Source organism: Tachyglossus aculeatus, chromosome 14 (assembly GCF_015852505.1).
Source record: "Tachyglossus aculeatus isolate mTacAcu1 chromosome 14, mTacAcu1.pri, whole genome shotgun sequence".
Lineage (NCBI taxonomy): Eukaryota > Metazoa > Chordata > Mammalia > Monotremata > Tachyglossidae > Tachyglossus > Tachyglossus aculeatus.
In genome coordinates this window covers 45310709-45328804 of record NC_052079.1, presented here as the reverse complement: position 1 = coordinate 45328804, position 18096 = coordinate 45310709, and the positions used below count along the sequence as shown (strand labels likewise).

The following is an 18096-nucleotide window of genomic DNA, read 5'->3' as shown; positions in this document are numbered from 1 at the left end:
ATGCATACCCAGTTTGAAAACAAATAGGCTTTTTTCAATCCACAGATTCAGGAGCAGCAGATTTTTCACTTGACACAAAAAATGAATTTTGTACATTGACTCTGATATTCAACTGTAGCTAATTTCTTGAAGAGTAATATTTTCTAAACAAGATTTTGAGGGTTGCCAAAAAGAGAAAGTCACCACACTTAACATTTGCTTTATAGTAGTCAATTTTCATATAAAATGTACCTCTGTGGTTCCCATTTCTTCACACAAAGAACCTTCCTCCTATTATTAACTTTTTCCCTCTCCTTTCACCCTCCATTCACAAACCCATGAACATTTTTGCCATAGCCAAGCCAGCAGCAGTAGCAGGGGAAAAGTTAAAACTGCTCTTAGTACTCCTCAAAGCTGGCACAAAGCAAGGTCTGCCTTTACCCATCACTCTTAGATGGCTACTAGAGTTCCCTTATCTGTCCCCACTGATCATAATGATGATAACAATAATAATAATGATGGTATTTGTTAAGCGCTTACTATGTGCCAAGCACTGTTCTGATTATAGTAATGATAGTAGTGGCATTTATTAAGCACTTACTCTTAGCCAAGCACTGTATTAGGCACTAGTGTGGAAAATCAGGTGGGTCACAGTCCCCATCCAACATGGGGCTCACGATCTAAGGAGGGAGAAGAGATAATTAAGCCCCATTTTGGAGTTGAGGAAACTGAGGTACAGGGAAGTTGAGACATGTCCAAGATTAGAACCCAGATCCTCTGATTCCTAGACATGTGCTCTCTGCACCAGGCCATGCTACTTCCCTAAAGTGCTGTGTAGTAGTCTAAGGAATGCTTGTACCCCCAGTTGACAACTTGTGTTTTGGGCAAATTAAAACACTTTATAACAAAACAAAAAAACACACTAGCTAAAATCCTGACTGTGTCACTCCTTTATCAAACCCTCAGGGGTCCTTTGTTGGTTTTGTTTATCCTCTTTCCTAGAGGCTGTTGTCTTTTCCATCCCATCACACCCCAACCTTCTTGGCATTCCAGGCCCCTTAAAGGCCTCTCCTCAGCTCATTTTGTTCTGACCTCCGGCTTGGGGCTAGGCAGAATGATTTAATGATGCTTCTTTCCTTCCTCCTGGCCCACCCGCCTTTCTGTTGCCAGCAGTTAAGGGTTCTTTCCCTCTTGCATGGCCTCTCTCCTCCTCCCTGTTGCTGGCAAGGGGGTGACAGGGGAGTTTCTACTACTTTTGCAAATTATACTCAATCCGCCACATTCGAAGAGCGAGTCCATACAGGTCTGTGGATTTAATCGATCAATCCAATAGTATTTTTGGAGCACCTAGTTTGTCAAGTACTGTACCAAGCACCTGAGAGAGTACGACAGAATTAAAATAATAATAATAATAATAATAATAATAATAATAATGATGGCATGTATTAAGCGCTATGTGTAAAGCACTGTACTAAGCACTGGGGAGGTTACAAGGTGATCAGGTTGTCCCATGGGGGGGGCTCACAGTCTTAATCCCCATTTTACAGATGCGGTAACTGAGGCCCAGAGAAGTGAAGTGACTTGACCAAAGTCACACGGCTGACAATTGGTGGAGCCGTGACACAATCCTTGACCTCAAGAGGCTTACAAGCTACATTCACCTACCCTACCTGTAGACTTGAAATAGCATGTTCAATGGCAAGTTCATTTCTACAAGAGAACAAGGCACTTGGAATATCTAATACTCTTGCACACATCCCCATCTCCTCTCTCTCCATGACTGTCTTACGGGCAGAGATCCCATCTACCATCTCTATTCCCAAGTGCTTAGTACAGTGTACTGCACAAGGTAAGTGCTCAATAAATACCACTGATTGACTGGAAAAAGTGCAACATGTTACAACATGTGTCCTTGTCCCCTACCATGGGGAAGCACAAACACACACTGAAATAGTCAACTGGAATAAAATGCTCTGGGGCATAATGAAGATACAACAGACGAGCGAATCTTCGTGACATCTACAAAAGTCACAGTCAAAGGGCCAGCTTGTTCTAAAACTAACGGGAAGTTACCCGGCAACTAAAGGCAAAAGTCCTGCATTTTTAGGTGCAGTTTCGAACCACTGCAGTTTCAAGACTTTCATTAATTCGCCATCTCATATCACTTTCAAAGTGTGATCTTACAAACCGGGAGTCAGTTTCCCGGTAAAACAGGACAATGTGATAGCAAAGGGCAGTATTGAACCACAAGCCACCGATGAGGAAAGACTGGAAGAGAAATCATGTGAAAGCATAGAAACAAGTGACAACCCAAATGCCTGACTACCAAAGCAGGCTGCATCCACTACGCCCAGAGAGCATAGAGAGCAGTCAAATGTTCCACCCAGATTCAAATGCCCTTGACAATTTGTTTCCTAAAAATAAGTTTAGTCATTTTGCAAATGAACAAACCTAAATTTGCTTAAAAGCCTAAGATGGTTGTTTGCTTCCTGTTCTAAGCCAGTGAACAGATTTAGGGAATAAACCAACAGTAAATATTCCTCCTGCCTTTATGTCTTCACCTGTAAAATGAAGATAGCAATGCTAATCCACCTGACAGGATGTTGTAAGAGAGCTTGTTAATAAAGAGGTCCTTAATAATAGCAACCTGAAAACTGTAATGATAATGACATAACGATAATGACACTAATACCTTTAATACAGCATCTTTCTTCCAAGGGACTTAAAACATTTTTATAACTGATTTCATATGGCCCAAACTCTCCCTCCCTCTCCCAGTAAGGGAAGAAGGGACAAATACTAATATTCCCATCTTGGACCTGAAACCCGAAGAAGGTAAGTGACATCTCCACAGTCACAAAATTACTCAGCAGCACAGCTGGAATTAGAATTCTTTTGACTTCCCACAGCCCAAGTTCCCCCCCACCCCCACCACTAGATTACACTGCTCTAAAAGCATTGCTTTTTTAGTACTCACCTAAAGCCTTTATAAAGTTTATAAAGCTAAAAACTCCTAGTTTTGTAGGAGTTAACATGTCTTATGCCATATTCATTCATTCAATCATATTTACTGAGCGCTTACTGTGTGCAGAGCACTGTACTAAGCGCTTGGGAACTACAAGTTGGCAATATATAGAGACGGTCCCTACCCAACAATGGGATATGATGTTAATGTATGCTATAATTCCCTTCAGATTCTTAGTCACTATTTACTTATCACTCTTGCAATAGCCTTTTTCAGCAATGGTACAGAACCTCAAAGCACATGTATGATACATTTTAAACAGGATATGGGGCCACTTTTTAAGGACTCTGTTAGCTTGTGAAACTCACAGTATACGATCAATTAATAATGTCCTGTTCGGGAAATTGCTGGACTACAGGCAATCGGATCCTTAATGTTTAATGATTCATTAGATCATTTGGTTAACACTTGGGGATTCTATCACCACTGTAAAATACCACTATTCATCGGCTGGGACTTTCAAAGGTCTTCATTCATTCATTCGTATTTATTGAGCGCTTACTGTGTGCAGAGCACACAGTACTCTGTACTGTACTCTGTACTAAGCGCTTGGGAAGTACAAGTCGGCAACATATAGAAACGGTCCCTACCCAACAACGGGCTCACTTTAGGTGATCCAATTAGAGAATACTGCCATGTTTAAGGTCTTTCCTTTAAATATTAAGTCTACTGAGCAGGATCAAATCCTTGAATAATAATGATAGTAAAATAACAATATTTATTAAGCCCCATTCTAAGTACTGGAGCTGATAAAATATAAGCAGGTGGGAAACATGGGGCTCACAGTCTAATTAGGAGGAAGAAAAGGTATTGATTACTAAACCTTTATGGGGCCTCAGAAAAAAGAAATAAATCCACAGTTAAAGGTGTTAGATTCAGGAAGATTCAGTTGGGCTAAACTGGATAAAAAGGAGGCAGTACCTGAGAAGCACATTCCAAGATGAAAACTGCTAACGAATAAAGTGAGACATGCAAAGGAGAGCTTGAGAAGGAACCTGGCCTAGTGAAAAGACTAGGAGCCTGGGAGTCGGAGAACCTGAATTCAAATCTCGGCTGGACCAAATGTTTGCGGTGTGACCTTGGACAAGTCACATAACTTCTCTGTGGATCAGTTCTCCTGTTCTCCCTCCTATTGAGACTGCAAGCCCCAAACGGGACAGGGACTGTGTCCAATCTAATTTGCTTGTATCTACCCCAAGGCATAGAACCGTGTTTGACATGTAGTAAGCGCTTAACAAATACCACACAAAAAAGGGACTACTATTAAGAATAGGCATGCACAATACGGATGGGCACGCTGGATTCGAGAGAAGGGAAAGAGTGGCAGAGTACAATAGGATGACTCTCAGGGAGACTGGCCACGAGTCAAAGGCTCCCAAAGCCAGATTTTGCCCACCCCCTCAGGAATCCTCAGCCACTACACTTGACAGCTTTTCTCACTAGCTCCAATATAACCTTGATAGGAAACACCAAACTTACATAAAAAGAACATCAATGCATGGTTTTAAACTAATATGCCATGACAAAGTGGACTGGGTTCAACTTTGTATTAGCGTTGTTCTAAAGTGATTAGTGGTAACAAACAGGAAATGATGGCATATGTTAAGCGCTTACTATGTGCAAAGCACTGTTCTAAGTGCTGAGGGGGTACAAGGTGACCAGGTTGTCCCACGTGGGGCTCACAGTCTTAATCCCCATTTTACAGATGAGGTAACTGAAGCTCAGAGAAGTTAAGTGACTTGCCCAAGGTCACACAGCAGACATGTGGTGAAGCTGGGATTAGAACCCATGACCTCTGACTCCCAAGCCTGGGTTCCTTCCACTGAGCCACGCTGCTTCTCTAATGATAATTCTATTTATTTATATTGATGCTATTGATGCCTGTTTACTTTTTTTTATGCCTGTCTTTCCCTTTCTACACTGTGAGCCCCTTGTGGGCAGGGATTGTCTCTATTTGTTGCTGAATTGTACTTTCCAAGCGCTTAGCACAGTGCTCTGCATACAGTAAGCGCTCAATAACTACGATTGAATGATTAAAGAAAGTTTAGGATTCAAGAGCATTTACTGTAATGGATTCGTTTATCAGGTTCTTACTCAGCATTCAAACCCTCAAAGTGTCTAGCTCATACTGTCAAAATGGCAAAAGATTTTTCCACGAGGAATGCAATTTGAAAGATTCCTACTGCCTCTGAAAGTAAGGTTCTCTCTGTCTTTGCAATCACCAAGTCTCACTTCACTGTAAACTCCTTGAGGGCAAGAATTATGTCTACCAACTCTATTGTAGTTTCCCAAGCACTTAGTACAGTGCTCTGCAAGCAGTAAATGCTCAATAAACATCATTGATTGATTGACATCAGTCAGTCCCCTTTCATCAAACAGCCAAAGTCTGCCCTGTGGGAGAGAGAGCACTTCCCACAATATCGCTGGAACTCCCGTCACCCTCTTCTTCGCCAGTCAGGATGGTGAGGAACTAGCAGAAGTGAGAGGCCCTCTCGACTGCTGGACTCTGGGCTGAGAGGAGCCCAAAACTCTGCTTCTGTTGCCACAATGTCCCATCTTTCTTGTTGTATATAGCCTTAGCCCTGTCCATTATTTTTTGTGCTGTTGTTGTTTCATCCTTCCCTATGTGCCTGTCGCCCCGTCGCTCTCCCCACTTTATTCTTTGATTGCAAGTTTCTTGAGGACCAGGGACCATGTCTAATTTTTCACCTGTGCATTTTTTTCTCCCAGCACTGTGACTACTTTGCATTTCCCAAATTTCACCTCTGTTCTCCCTCCTGACATTCACTCTTCAATGTGCAATCCTACTGGCTGTGTTCTGTATTCTGGTAACTCTGCCAAAAGACACAGAAAGGGAGTTGTGGGCAGCAACGATTATAGAAAATTTGGCTTGGGTTCTCGGCTAATTAGCAACTTAGAGAAAGACATGTTACATCATCAAGGGTCCACTAAACAGATAGGAAAGGCGGTTTAGGTGTAAGTGAAAAACACAAAACTAATCAGCCGCCTTTTTCTCTCTGATTCAAGACTGAAACTAGGAGGTCAATTCTTTTGTTTCACCCCAACCAAACACTATACACCAACTAAAACTGCTCCTCTTACTATTCAAACTACAGGTCTTTTCAGCCTTTAGTGAGCCTTTTCCCCATTTCCTCTGACCAACTACACTGAATGCAGTTTTATCTAAAGGCATCTCCTTTTTTAGTATTGAGTGTGTTCCCACCGCAAGGTACAAGTTCTAGTTTTCAAAGATTTCTTACCCGACTCTCATAAAAGAAAAAAAAAATTCTCCTCGTGTTCTGCCTTTTATAGAAGTAAAACTGGGTTTAAAACGGGAGGGAATGTGAATGCACTGAGATTCCATTTGAAATATTAACTAAGTGCTGAAAATGAAAAAAAGGAATACAAATGTTAAATCGAAAGATAATGAAATTTCAGCAAAATGAGGCAATGTCAACAGGAATAATGATTTAACTTACAGAATGAGAATGTTGGGAAGAAAAATACTAGCTGAATTTGAGTCAACTTTCCTCTCCATCCAAACTGCTACCTTGCTGGTTCAAACTCTCATCCTATCCCGACTGGATTACTGCATCAGCCTCCTTTCTGATCTCTCATCCTCCTGTCTCTACCCACTTCAGTCTATACTTCACTCTGCTGCCCGGATTATCTTTCTACAGAAATGCTCTGGGCATGTCACTCCCCTCCTCAAAAATCTCCAGTGGTTGCCTGTCAACCTATGAATCAAGCAAAAACTCCTCACTCGGCTTCAAGGCTCTCCATCTCAAGGCTCTCGCCCCCTCCTACCTCACCTCCCTTCTCTCCTTCTCCAGCCCAGCCCGCACCCTCTGCTCCTCTGCCGCTAACCTCACTGTGCCTCATTCTCGCCTGTCCCACCGGCGACCCCCAGTCCACGTCCTTCTTCTGGCCTGAAATGCCCTCCCTCCACACATCCGCCAAACTAGCTCTCTTCCTCCCTTCAAAGCCCTACTGAGAGCTCACCTCCTCCAAGAGGCCTTCCCAGACTGAGCCGTCCTTTTTTCCTCTCCTCCTCCTCCCCTCCCCATCGCCCCCCTCCCTCCCTCTGCCCTATCTCCTTCCCCTTCCCACAGCACTTGTATATATTTGTACATATTTATTACTCTATTTTATTTGTACGTATTTACTACTCTATTTTATTAATGATGTGCATATAGCTATAATTCTATTTACTTTGATGGTATTGACACCTGTCTGCTTGTTTTGTTTTGTTATCTGTCTCCCCCTTCTAGACTGTGAGCCTGTTGTTGGGTAGGGACCGTCTCTATATGTTGCCGATATGTACTTCCCAAGCATTTATTACAGTGCTCTGAACATGTATGTATTACTCTACTTATTTATTTCTTTTACTTGTACATATTTATTCTATTTATTTTATTTTGTTAATATGTTTTGTTTTGTTTTCTGTCTTCCCCTTCAAGACTGTGAGCCTGCTGTTGGGTAGGGAATGTCTCTATATGTTGCCAACTGGTACTTCCCAAGCGCTTAGTACAGTGCTCTGAACACAGTAAGCGCTCAATAAATACGATTGAATGAATGAATGAATGAACACACACAGTAAGCGCTCAATAAATACGACTGAATGATTGAACCACAGAACCTTTCCTTGGGTCCTAACCACCTCTACTGGATAGTATTTTCCCAAGTGCTCAGAACAGTGTTCTGCCCACCAGAATCACTCAATAAATACTACTGATTGATTGATTAATACATGAACTACAACTGTCAATATAAAAATCACGAGCATCTAGGTAAACAGTACATGAGAACATGAACTGGGTTTCACCAATGGTCATGTAGCTCAGTGATTTGTCTCTGACAGTGACACCACCAAGAAATCATGAGCCAGTTGCTCTCACATCCATCCTAATGATCAACTGGCATCCTTAATTTTTTCCCTGTATATGACTGATGGTTAATAATAATAATAATAATGATGATGATGATGACATTTATTATGCACTTACTATGTGCCAAGCACTGTTCTAAGTGCTGTGGGAGATACAGGGTAATCAGATTATCCCTAGTGGGGCTCACATATTTTAATCCCCATTTTACAGATGAGGTAAATGAGGCATAGAGAAGTTAAGTGACTTGCCCAAGGTCACACAGCAGACAAGTGGTGGAGCCAGAATTAGCACCCACATCCTGATTCCCAAGCCCGTGCTCTTTATTCATTCATTCATTCAATCATATTTATTGAGTGCTTACTGTGTGCAGAGCACTGTACTAAGCACTTGGGAAATACAACTTGGCAACATATACAGATGGTCCCGACCCAACAGTGGGCTCACAGTCTAGAAGGGGGAGACAGACAACAAAACAAAACATATTAACAAAATAAAATAAATAGAAGAAATATGTACAAGTAAAATAAATAAACAGAATAATATATACATACAAACATATATACATATATACAGGTGCCATGGGGAGGGGAAGGAGGTAAGGCGGGGGGATGGGGAGGGGGAGCAGGGGGAGAGGAAGGAGAGGGCTCAGTCTGGGAAGGCCTCCTGGAGGAGGTGAGCTCTCAGTAGGGCTTTGAAGGGAGGAAGAGAGCTAGCTTGGCGGATGTGCGGAGGGAGGGCATTCCAGGCCAGGGGGAGGACGTGGGCCAGGAGTCGACGGTGGGACAGGCGAGAACGAGGCACAGTGAGGAGGTCAGCAGCAGAGGAGCGGAGGGTACGGGCTGGGCTGTAGAAGGAAAGAAGGGAGGTGAGGTAGGAGGGGGTGAGGTGATGGACAGCCTTGAAACCAAGAGTGAGGAGTTTTTGCCTGATGCGTAGGTTGGCTGGTAGCCACTGGAGATTTATGAGGAGCAGAGTAACATGCCCAGAGTGTTTCTGCACAAAGATGATCCTGTCAGCGGCATGAAGTATAGACTGAAGTGGGGAGAGACAGGAGGATGGGAGATCAGAGAGGAGGCTGATGCAGTAATCCAGTCAGGATAGGATGCGAGATTGAACCATCAGGGTAGCGGTTTGGATGGAGAGGAAAGGGCAGATCTTGGCAATGTTGCGGAGGTGAGACCGGCAGTTTTTGGTGACGGATTGGATGTGAGGGGTGAACGAGAGAGCAGAATCGAGGATTACACCAGGGTTGCGGGCTTGTGAGACAGGAAGGATGGTAGTGTCGTCTACAGTGATGGGAAAGTCAGGGAGAGGGCAGGGTTTGGGAGGGAAGATAAGGAGTACATTGCCACATGTACGTTGCGGTCCATGCCTTGCCATGTTTCTGCCGGGACAAGGAGTGCAACGAGCAAGTAGGTGGAAAGGGGCATAGCACACTGCTTAGTGCATGTTGGGCTTTGCCCAAATTAACCAAGGATGACACCAAGGTTGCGGGCTTGTGAGACAGGAAGGATGGTAGTGCCGATGGTTTCTCTAGTAACTCACTATGACCTGCTTATCCATGAATTTACCCAAATCGTACTGAACACACTGAGATTTTCAGGCCGCATAACTTCCTGTGATAAAAAATTGTTATCCACTATGTATAGATGTGTTTCATTTCACTTGTCAGAACCTACTAATCAATCGGTGGTATTTACTGAGCGCTTACTGTGTGTGTACAGCACTATACTAAGCACCTGGGAGACTACAGGAGTTGCTTGACATGTTCCCAGCTCACAATGAGCTTACAGTCCAGAGAGAACCTACTACTTATAAGCCTAAATCATCTCATGAATGGAATTTACTGAGCCTTTACAATGTGCAGCACACTGAACTACGCGCTTGGGAGAGAACAACACAACAGAGTTGGCAGACACATTCCCTGCCCACAAAGAGCGTACAGTCTAGAGGGGGAGATGAACAACAGAAATAAATAATTTATAATATATAATTTAAAATGCATCCCCCATTGTTGTTGTGAGCCTTAATGAACAATAATTCTATGCTTGCTTTGTTCTGCTCCCCTTGTTACAATCCATCAACAGTATTTCTTGAGTGCTTACTCTGTGGAAGCGAGTATAGTAAGTGCTTTGGAGAGTACAAGAGTTAGCAGACATGACCCCTGCCCTGAAGTAGCTTACAGTCTAGCAGGGGAGATAGATACTACAATAAATTACGGGTAGGGGAAGTAGCAGAGTTTAAAAATATGTTCAAAGGTACTTTGGGGTTAGGTGTGGATGGTGATTACCTAAGCACTATCATACCCACTGCTAGAAGGTGAACACTGTGAGGTGGAATAATTCTGAAATGCACATGCTTCATCTTTGTGTACAATTCAGACATGAAAAAGAATGCAGAACTATAGAAAAATCCAAAATCAATAGGAAAAAACCAGATAGCTTGAAAAACCACTTGAATACATTAACAATAATAATAATAATGACAGTAATTGTTAAGGGCTTACTACGTGTCTTACTAAGCACTGTTCTAAGCGCTGGGTACAAGGTAATCAGGTTGTCCCACATAGGGCTTGTAGTCTTAATCCCCATTTTACAGATGAGGTAACAGACACAGAGAAGTTAAGTGACTTGCCCTAAATCACACAGCTGATAAGTGGCGGAGCCGGAATTAGAACCCATGACCTCTGACTCCCAAGGCCCATGCTCTTTCCCCTAAGCCACATGCCTGCAGTATATCTACTACTTACTGGCAAGAGCACCTGCCTTCACTGGGGAGACTTAAAAGCCATTTCTTGTCTTTGATTCTGTAGGGGTTTATTTCATTTCTTCAGGAAGTTATTTTTTTTTCCCATTTGTTTGGATCTGGGATTTTCCAGCAGTCTTCTGCGTCAGTGTTAATACTGATGCTTGGTTGAACGTCAGAGCTTCTGTTTCTGTTCTGCATCAAAAGCTTTTGATCTTTGAAGTCTGCAACTGGAGACCGCATGATCTGCCTCAGCTCCATAGATCAATCCAATTATGGGACATGAATATTCTATTTAAAATAGTCAGGATGGGTCTATGGGGCTCTGAAGGTGATGGCATTTAGACAGATGTTGAGGGGAAACAGCCTAGCTCCATCATGACTGATTAAACATTTAGCTTCATGATGGTTCTCTAGAAAAACCAAGGGAATTTAAATCTAAACAACAGGGTTATTGTGTGGAAAAGGCATGACTTCGCCCTATAAATCTTAAAGTTCTAAATATTAAATGCACTTAAGTTGCAAAGTTTATGTTGGCCAGTGTTCACTTCCTCTGAGAAACAAATATCCCCCAGATATCTGGCAGATTTCTTCAGAAAATGGAAAGGCCAAGTACGCAGAGATGTTACAAAGGAATGCTTATCCCCAGCTTTGTCACTGGTTGAGAAGATTTAGGATTAAAAGGAAAGGCAAGGGTTGTGTCTGCTCCCTACACAATCAGTCAACCAATCGATGGTATTGAGTGCTTACTGTGTGCAGAGCACTGTATTACACGCTTGGGAGAGTACAATACAACAGAGTTGGTAGACACAGTCCCTGCCCATAATGACCTTACAGTTTTAGGGGGGGAGAAAAAAATACTATTTACTGTTGCTGTTCTTCTGATACTTTCCCCAAATTATTGCACTGATAGCTTATTATTAATAGCAATGATTAATAATGAATTGGGAGGATGAGCTTCAGTTTTACAAACTATATCAGCAAACACTGAAAGAGGCATAGGAATTCTAAGCAAAACTTAAGAGGGAAGTAGAGAAATCACCTTAGAGAACATTTCTTTAAAATATTTAAGTCACTGCCGCCCTGCATTTTTCACTGGTGAGGCTACCCGTTATGCGTGAAACTACAATCCCTTCTTTAACACTGAGTCTCCCCACATTATTAGGAAAGTGAATATTAATCAAATACTGAAATACCAAGATTTACTTGAGAGAAGCAGCATGGCTCAGTGGAAAGAGCACAGGCTTGGGAGTCAGAGGTCAAGGGTTCTAATGCCGGCTCCTCAACTTGTCAGCTGTGTGACTGTCACTTCACTTCTCTGTGTCCCAGTTCCCTCATCTATAAAAAGGGGATTAAGGCTATGAGCCCCACGTGGGACAACCTAATCACCTTGTATCCTCCCCAGCGCTTAGAACAGTGCTTTGCACATAGTAAGCACTTAACAAATGCCATTATTATTATTATTATTGTTCATTATCCTATCCACAATATAGGAGTCTGCCAAGCCAGATCAACAACTCTTAGTCTTTAGACTAGATTCTGCCATACTGAATAGACTTTGGGTGTGGGGCAGGTAGGAGATGCATTAGTCATTTAAGATATAAGATCCCTAATTTCACTTCTAACTGCACTGGCAACCGTTTTTGTTCAGAAGAGATGAACAAAATGGAATATTTGAGCAGCTGGTGCTCTAAGAGCTAATCATACAATTTAATCGCACATTAAGGTAGCTCACTTCGTCATGAATTGAATGGTTTCAATTTCATTCCTCTCCCACTCGTACAACACCTACTTAGTGGTGGCTGGAATGGGTTAAACTCCCTCCCAATGGGGTTCAGGGCTATGCAGTTTGATGGGGCCCCCACATGACACAGGCCATCAGTACCTCACACCGCACATGGTACAAGGTATTGTTACTGTGCCATGTAGTTGTTGAATAGCAACCAGTTGTTACTGCCAGCAGGCGTGGGGCAGGAGAGAAAAAGGAAAGAAAGACAGGATGGTGGGATTGGCCAACGTCAATAGAGGTTGGTCTCTTCCTTCTCCTCTTCCCTTCTTTCTTCTCCCCTCCCTTCCTCTCTCCTCACTCAAAGCTGGCAGTGGGCAGTATCCATCAGCTGGGGAACGGGCAGAAGTGGTGCAGGCTTGCCCAGACCCCATGGCAAAAGACGGGGGGCACCCCTCAGCCCCACATAGATGGGCTGGGTCCCGCTCTCCTCAGCTCAGGGCAAGACAGCCTCCCTCCCTGCCCTGCAACCAGAAATAAGTCCATCTTAGATGCGGGCATGGGGGGAGGGCTTCCCCGGGCTGCCAAATATCTTCCATCTGGTTGTCGTCCTGCTTGCAACTCCCTGTCTCCCTCTTCCCCTCCCAGATTTGAGTGTCCAGCCATCTCTAGGGTGGTGGGAATTCCGTTCTGAGAAGGGGCAGGAACTTGGTGTCTGGACAGCACTGCGGTGAACATTCCCCTACCTGAACGGCAGAGGATGGGTGATCTCAGAGACGTGGGCCCACAGGTGGAGGTCTGGGTCGGTGGTCTCCTGGGGGTTGGCACTCACCCACCCCGCACCCTAACCTGCTTTGGCCATCACCGGCAGCGATGGGGCAGATCAATCCCAGCTGCTTCATGTTGTCTCCCGCCGCTGTCAGGTGGGTTTCCCTGGTGGTGGCATACACAGCAGCGGCCCCACATGTTGTCGGGTGTTTGGTGAGAGGCCACTCCCACCAACTGCCTGAGGCCCCAGGCTGGGATTTGAAATGCCTCGTCTCCTCCTTGCCCTGGCTTGAAAGCTGAATTTGCTTCTAAGAGCTAGACACGGCTCTGAGCCACAGGTTGTGGTCATCTGATTTATAGCATACCGCTCTGGGGTGCTAGATTTATGGGGTGCACAGCCTCCTGGAGCCTTTGAACAAATTCATTCACCAACCACGGTACCCAAAGAATTAGCCACATGGAATACAGTGTTCCTTCTTTTCAAACTCTCAAAAAGGAAGCGCTCGCAAAGGAGGAATTAGATTTGAAGGAGGGGGCAGCACTAGAATGTCCAGCCGCAAATATGGACATTCCCAAAAGGTGATTGACACACACACAAAAATACTGCCTCTGTGCATTCTGTACACAGAAATAGAGCAAAATAGGGCTGAGGAATATACTACTAGCAGTTAAAATGCACTCAATGTCTCCACCCTTAACCTTTTTCATCATACCAAAGTGCCCAGATGTTTTCATCAGTCTCACAGTCACCAGAACACCTAAGTGACAAAAGAAGGGAGTTGCAATAGATCCAACTGTGACTGTGAGCCCACTATCGGGTAGGGACTGTCTCTATGTGATGCCAATTTGTACTTCCCAAGCGCTTAGTACAGTGCTCTGCACATAGTAAGCGCTCAATAAATACGATTGATTGATTGATTGATTGATCCAATCAATCAATGGTACTTACTGAGTGCTTACTAAACACGTGGGAGATCCAACTACGATCATCGGTAAAAGAAAACAGAATTAGACCTTTTAAAATTTCAGCAATTCTAGAGTTCCTAGAGAAAGTTTTAGAAGTTCTTAAAGTGGAGATAAAAATAAGGATGATGACTTCAGCTTAAATACTATGGCAACCACATCACCTTTTATAATAACGTATACTGCCACGAAGAACTAATCGAGGCAATTTAATTCAGATTTTAGGGTTATCTGGGGCTTCAAAGTTTCTCATGAAGAAACTCTAATGAGAGTAAAAAGGGTTTTGTAACAAACATTGCTTTGGTTATTCCCAAACCTCTCCCTGAGTGGCCTGTAGGCTAACTCTATTTCTGCATTTTCCCCTGGGGTCTGAAATGGAATCTTCTCATTCTGTTCATTTCCTGTTACCCCATCCCATCCCAAAAATAATAGTCATAAAACCACTGGAGTTTATTGCTATTGGAATGAACACGTGCAGACGAGACAAAGAAAACTGTGGGTCTGCTAGGGGAACTGAAAGAAATGTGGGGAATTGAAATGTAGTAAAGGAAGTTTAATCACCAACTCCCCGACTTGTGCAGCCACTCGCTACGTACAGGCGGGATTAAAGCACTGGCCTCAATTCAGAAGGTAATTCTGGGTCTCAAAAATAAGAAATGATGACGCCCTTGCCTTAAGCCCCTATTTACTCGAATGGGTAAAGACAAGGATTATTTCGAGGATCGTTTACCGCACCACCCACCTCTCGCCCAAGTGCTGCTGCTGGCCTGGATTTCCCTCCCTGGGAGCAAGGACACCTGGGTTTCTCCAACTCCCTTTTGCATCACCCTGACTTGCTCCCTTTATTGATCTCCCCTCCCAGCACTTATGTACATATCTGTTGTTTATTTATTTATATTAACGTATCTCCCCCTCTAGACTGTAAGCTCGCTGTGGGCAGGGAATGTGTCTGTTACATGGTACTCTCCCAAGTACTGAGTACAGCGCTCTGCACACAGTAAGCACTCAACAAATACGACTGACTGATACCTACTAGACAATTACTCTCCCCACCTTCAAAGGCTTATTTGAAGGCCCATCTCTCCCAAGAGGCCTTTCCAGACTAAGCCCTCGCTTCCTCTTCTCCAACTCCTTTCTGCATCTCCCTGATTTGCTCCCTTTATTCATCCACCCCCTTCAGCTCCACAGCTGAAATATATTTATTTCATGTCCGTCTCCCCCTCTGGACTGTAAGCTTGTTTTGAGCAGGGAATGTGGCTATCAACTTTGTTATTCCGTTAGCATGTACTCTCCCAAGTGCTTAGTACAGTGCTTGGCACCCAGTAAGCTCTCAGTAAATATGACTGATTGATTAATCAAAGAAATCAAAATGAATGCCACTTCCCTAGGCTTTTTAAAAGGCATGTCATTTTTCCAGCGCTTTCACAATCATCTCAATGGTCCCTTCAACCGTCCTGAAAGTTGGGGCGGGCTACCTCCAACTTACCGTTAATTTGAATTTGCAGATGGGGAATTCCCGAGACCCAGTAAGGTTAAATAACTCACCCAAGGATATGCAGCAGGTCATTAACAGAGGTTGGATAATACAACACAGACCTCTTCGACCCAGCCTCACCATCTTTCCCACAAAGCTTTCTTCCCCAAAGCATCTAGCACAGGCACATCAAATTCAAAATCCAAGAGCTTCAAGGACAGATCCCTCTGAGGGTCCAACATGGCTGGCAGATGACTGCCCCAGCCAGGAAGGAGGAAGGCAGCTAATGTGCCCCACACTGTCTTGGCTTTGGCAGCTTGGCTCTTCCCCAGAAGAGCCACCACTGCTTTCTGGGCTTTCCAGGGTTCCGAGTGCGGTTCACCGGCAGGCCCTGCCCACCAAGACCCCAAGAGACTGGCAGCGGCGGTGGTAATGGCAGCATTAGCAGCCAGAGGCCCTGTCTGCCTGGAGCCAGGTTGCTTGGCAGGTGCTGGGGAAGGGCAACCTCCCCCTGGCTCTCTCCTGCTACTGGCATCGTTTTTGGAGGGAAAAATCATCTGTTTGTCAGAGGGAGAATGACAGATCTCGTGTGTGTGTGTGTGTGGAGGGGGGGAGGGTAGTGTCTGTGGGCCTGTTTCCTCTCCCTCTCTTCATTTCTTACCACTTCCTTCCCACCTATTCTTGAGGCGCTGTCCTCACTCCCATGGAAGCCCCCACTCACAACTGACTTTATATCTGCAGGAACAGACCAGGGAAAATCTATTTGCCAATTTTATTTCCTTTCATTCTATTTAATAGTTATGTGTTCGGGTGCTAACAATCACGCAAAGAAGGACTTATTAACGATTTTCCGTTTTTTAAAAAGTGCAGCCGGCAAATGGAGATGTAATCCCAGAAGCCACCCATCCACAGGACTTGGGTCTGACACGCCTGCTCTGGGATACGCTTGTTCTTGTCAACGTGGCACAAAACGGAAGAACAATACCGACATCTGCGTCTGAATGTACAGTACCTCCTAATGAGTGCACGTTCAATGCAAATAATCGCAGGTGTGTGGAATTGGATCACCAACATTTGTAAATCGGCACCTGGGCTTACTAAAGCAAGTCAGACCATTTTTTCTTGACCTCCACTGGGTGTGTTACACCCACTCCCTGGAAAGATGGCTCCAAACCCGGGGAAAGACTACTTACCTGGGGCGGGGAGGCGGAAAATCATCATGACACCAGGCCACCAGACGGGACATGGGACCGCAAGCCTTCCAAGGTGGGCAGGAGGGAGGTCCAGGGGTGATCTTCAAAACGGGCTAATCGATCCTATAAAACTTACAGGCCAGTTTCCGAAAACCAACCAGCCACTTCAACTTGTACGAGTCTTCCCGTATCCAGTTCAGTGCTCTGCCCACAATAAGCCCTCAATTAATCAGTGGTATTTTTTGAGTGCAGAACTCTGCACTAAGCATACAAGAAAATATAACAGAGTTGGTAGATGCGATCCCTGCCCACAAGGAGCTTACAGTCTACAGGGGAGACAGGCATTAAAATAGATTAAGGATAGAGGAAACAGAGTACACTCCTTACGTAAGTAATGAGGGCCTGGGGCATCCAAGTGCTTAAGGGATACCCAACCAAATAATTAAATGGCCTAGTGGCAAGAGCACGGGCCTGGGCATCAGAGGTCATGGGTTCTAATCCTGGCTCCGCCACTTGTCTGCTGTGTGACTCTGGGCAAGTCACTTAGCCAGCAAGGAGAGGAAAGAGAGTGGGTAAGTCCAAGTAGAGAGGGGCAGTCAGGTCCAAGCCTGGGGCTAAGGTGCAGGGAAAGACCACAGAGAGGCTGGAGAGGGGTAGGCTTTGGCAACTCTACACATAAATCAAGGTTTTGGTGGCTGCTCTTTCAGCCTGCAGACTAAACCTACTAGCCCTGAGTCCTTCTCAGTAGACAGTCAAGCAGAAAAATGGCTAGCAGCCCAACACTGGCCAAGCTCCTAGCTGACTGCTCATATATACCTGATCATCCTACTCCCAGGCCTCTTTTCATGTTACCTCTTGAATGCCAGGCAGTTTTCCTTAGAATGTTTATACCAGGTTTTTGTTTCATTTTTAAACATCTACATTGCAATCACATCCATTTCCTTAATTTCCATTTGAGCTTTATTTCTCTATATCTTTTTTGTTCTGCTCTTTTTGTAATACTTCTCTTTGCATCTTACTTAGGGTTAGGAACAGCTGCCTGGAAATAACTGCTAAAGGCCCTCCTAGAAGGGCCCATCTGTCATGCCAGGGAGGGTGTAGATGCAATGGTATCACTTACTCTGGAAATCACAGGTGACAATACACACAATGTGACTGAGCCAATAACATGTACGTTCAATTAGAGTAGAGGAAATGAATATGCAGTCATTAGGAAAGATCATGCATTCAGACACACTCTTTTGAGTTTACTTCAATGTGCAAACGTGGACCACATATGGAATTTGTAATACCCTTCCCTTCAGTGAAAATTGTGTCTGCATAGGCATGCAGGA

General features: G+C 44.3%; 1 protein-coding gene across 2 annotated transcripts in view; it reads right to left on the bottom strand.

Annotated features, from left to right (window-relative positions):
• RIC8B (RIC8 guanine nucleotide exchange factor B) overlaps positions 1-18096 on the bottom strand; it is a 76715-nt gene that overhangs the window by 43861 nt on the left and 14758 nt on the right. Inside the window, exon 1 of one of the 2 annotated variants that reach the window (XM_038756297.1) lies at positions 16763-16930. The exons of the other annotated variant lie outside the window; for it this stretch is intronic. The gene's annotated coding sequence lies outside the window, so the exon portion shown is untranslated. Of the gene's footprint in view, positions 1-16762; positions 16931-18096 lie in introns of those variants that run through there. 2 annotated transcript variants of the gene reach the window in all.